A 4071-nucleotide genomic window follows, 5' to 3' on the forward strand; every position below is an offset into this window, starting at 1 on the left:
AGCTGAATGTTTCTTCATATTTTCACTGTGCTTTTTTTCTTTTTTCTTTTTTATCTTTTTCTATTTCTTTAACATTTCTTGGTAAATGATAAACAGCCAGCTGGCATCCATTAACACCAAAATCCCATTTAGACGTAAATGTAAACTAACCCTAATATACCATCCTCACCACTCTCCCTATAATGTAAAGTTTAAACAGTACACTGCAACAAGTATTTTGGCAAGTACTTTTTCCAGTTGGAAATTCAGTAGCTGAATAGTTTTTTCTTTTCTTTTCAGACAGTTTAGATGTTTGTGGCAAACGTATTTATACAACACATTAATTCATAATGTATATTAATTGTATTAAAATCTTGTTTAGTTTTGTCATTTCTATTAAAGCGTTACAAAATTGTCGCAAGATTTCGTTATCCTTAATCAAATTTCTGTTAAAGATGTTGCCGTTTTTGTGATTCATTGCAAAGTGAAAGATTAACTTAAGGACAACTTTAGTTATGCTTGTTCTTACATTTAAACTACACATACGATTATACCACATTATTCTGAGTTTTCTCTTTTTACTCATTGAAACATTAGTTCTAAGCAAATATTTTCTCTGAAAATCCACTATTACAGAGTTGTATAGCTATAATGAAAGTCACTCATAAATGTGGGTTCATTTGAATATTATGTTGCTATACGATTACTGATGTTGGGAACTGAATTACGTAAAATATTCTGCAGATAAGTGGAGGGATGGAACTTTTATTTATGTAAGACAATTTTTCACCTGACTTATGGTGAGGGTTAAATTTGTTTATATTTATATTCAGAGTAATGTCTAACAAATTAGCTATTGTAAGAAATAAAGCCTATTTTACTAAAGAGATTTATGCGATCTTTCTTAAATATATCTAGTCTATGTCCACTAAATTCCATGAAAATAATTCATCGCCTCTATAAATCCATACTCTTATTGTAGGAAATCTTTTATGTAAAAGGTTTGGGATAAACATTCTTTTGACACATGAACCCCATCAAATGCTCCATAAAGAAACATCAAATAATGTATTTGTGTTTGTTTTGTTATTTTGGAAAAGGTTTGTTTTTTTTTTTTAGTGGAGAGGGATTACCTAGAGGTATTAATTTTAAAAAATAAATAAAATAACTATTCTTTACATAATTATACTGATATTGGATACACAGATTCGTATGATGATACTTGTGGATACAAAAGCTTTGAGAAGAATGAGTAAGTGTCACAAGGATAAATGCTTGGAAACTGGCATAAACCGTTGAACCTCACAGGCAACTATGTTATGTTTCTTATTTTTATTTCTTACAAATTCTCCTTTAAGTTATTTTCCTTGTACCTTAAAATGCCCCCACTGTTATGCCAAGATTCCATTTAAACAAATAAATTTTAATTCACTTTAATATTCCGCTGGCAACTCTTGAACCAATCTATATAAGTATTGTAAATGAGAGGCGTTTGGCAAGTTTAACTGAAACACAACATGAAGTATTTCAACAAGTTTATTTTCCACTTAGAAATTCAATAGAATACTGTTCCATTGTTTGTTTGATTTATTTGGATTTTTTTTTTTTTTTTTTTTTTTGGCTTAGATAAGATTAATCTCACGATGCTGAAGCCCATGAGAGAAATGACAAAGAATCACAAGACTTTATTGGAGACGACCCGCTCCAACTTATGTAAACATGAAAAATATGAGGGACATAGAAACGACAACGCTGACCATAATGACGATGGTTGATGGTGTGGTGGTCATGATGATAATATGAAGTTTAATAGTTCGAAATATATCCGTATTGCCCTTTGTCTTCCCACAGTATAATTTTGCAACATTACCTCTACCGCTAGGGTTTTGTTTTCTTTTTCCAACTGAAATGAACACTTCCATTAAGATTTTTTTTTTCCTGCGTGGCATTAAATCACCGTCCTTTAATACTCCAAAATCATGACATCTGAGTTATTTCCCTTAGCTCATTTTATTTCTTTTAATTTAGGCAATCTACATTTGGAAACGTAGGTGGGCCGGAAAGGTGGATAGACAGACATGCAGACCGACAGATAGATGGATGGATGGATGGACGGACGAATGCATGTGTTTGTGCTCGCGTGCAGGCGAGAGAACTGCTAATAAATTGGTGCTCGAACATAAAAACTTTGTGGTAATCATTATACCCCAGTTTCACAATTACTTCTAAGTCATCCTCTCCGTTTGAAATGCAGTAAAATAATTACTGATCCGTTAAAAACTACTAACGATGATATTGTTCACGAAACGCATGCTAAAATATTCTACTGGTGTCTATAGATGATGAATATACTCGTTTAACCAAGTTATGTAGAATAAACTGCTATATGCCTAAGTATAATTACTTGATCATTTGGGTGTGTATTTAAGAGAGCCACCCGAAACCTTCATTAGCAGATAATATTTGATTGGACACCCTTAGCCCACATTCGTTCATGTTATTTTCCTTTAGACTGAAGCTCCGTACCTTATATCTTAAAAACGTAAACTTATCATTATGTCTGCAGCGAACAAACAAAAAGTTGTGTGATATTGCTTTGTTGTTTGTTTGTTTGTTTTTTTCTTTAATTGTATTATATTTCTCTGGTGGAAAAAAAAAGCTTTTACTTTGAAAGAAAAACAAAACAAATATATTTCCTTTGGGCAATCCTTTGATTCTGGTACACGCCGTCATTCACTCACAAAACCTTCCCTCATGACATAAAGAGACTAAGCTGGAAAAATGTCAATGATGTCGCCTCACACCGACACTCTCTATACCAATACCGAAGGAACACCCCCATTTGTTTGTTTGTAAATTTGTCGGGGAACAAATTGCTAAAAATTGTTAGTAAATTCAGAATTTGGTAATAGTTCTGTTTACGGGCGTAAAAAAAAAGTTAATAAAAATTAAGGCGGGAGATAACTCATGAAAGAAGCAAAGGGAAGTAAGTCAACTTATTTTTAATCGTACTGCATTCGCAGGTGATACAGCATCTTAACAGTGAACAAATATTTTATTCTTCTCCACTGAATTACGCCATATAAACTCTTGCAAATACGAAACAAACAAAGCCTCTGAAGTATCGAATTGACGGCGTAATTTGCGCTAACATGCATCCACATGTTTCCGATATTTTATTCACCCGTAAGTGTATGCACCACCATTTAAAATTCCAATCTAATGATATGGTCGAAAGCCATCACTTACTATGTGACTCCCTGGCAGAAGCCATCGTTGAATTATTGCTGTCAAAGTCTGCTCAGAACGATCAGGTACTTCCACTAAGAAACATTTCTTAGAAACTCTCTATTCTGCCGAAGACCCACTCCTCCTTAATTTTTATTTACTTTTTTAAGCCCGCAAACTGAACAATTACCAGCTGTAAAATAATTTGGGCTAACTTTAACACCAAAACAAAAAACAAAGTGTAATAGGTATAAAAAAGATGTGTATTAAATGAATATCAAACAAAAATTTGCACCAACGAACCGGGGACGAGGACTTTCGGAAAATTCACAAAATCCGATTTCGGATCTTTTCCTTTTGGCCGGCACATAGGAAAAATAACTTTTTGTAACTAAACACTTTCAAATTTCGTATACTGGTAGAATGTGTCATCATTACATCATTTACTCTTGCCGTTTTTAAGAAAATTCTTTATTTTCGAATTATTTCGTGTTAAAGTTGTCGTATTTCAGTAATTTCAACCAATCAATGACGTCTATTGAGGTGAAAACAATTACTGCTGTGGTTTGTCAACAAGATGTTCTGGCGGTGTAAATTTACTTTGTCACTGTTATTTATGACATGGTTCGTGCGTTTGTACTGGTTTTAGCTTTGGGGTTCGGGTTTTAAAGTCAGGGTTAGGGTTTTAGGGTTAGGTTAGGGTTTTTTCAGCTACTATTTTCGGAAAGACATTTTTGCCTCCCTCCCCTCCAATTTCTTCATTTTTCACATTTTTCCGTAACTCTAACCCTAATCCTAAAACCTTAACCCTAACCCTAAAACCCTAACTCTAACTCTAAAACCCTATCCCTAACCCTAAAACCC

The sequence above is a fragment of the Octopus bimaculoides genome, chromosome 10, assembly GCF_001194135.2.
Source record: "Octopus bimaculoides isolate UCB-OBI-ISO-001 chromosome 10, ASM119413v2, whole genome shotgun sequence".
NCBI classification, from domain to species: Eukaryota; Metazoa; Mollusca; class Cephalopoda; order Octopoda; family Octopodidae; genus Octopus; species Octopus bimaculoides.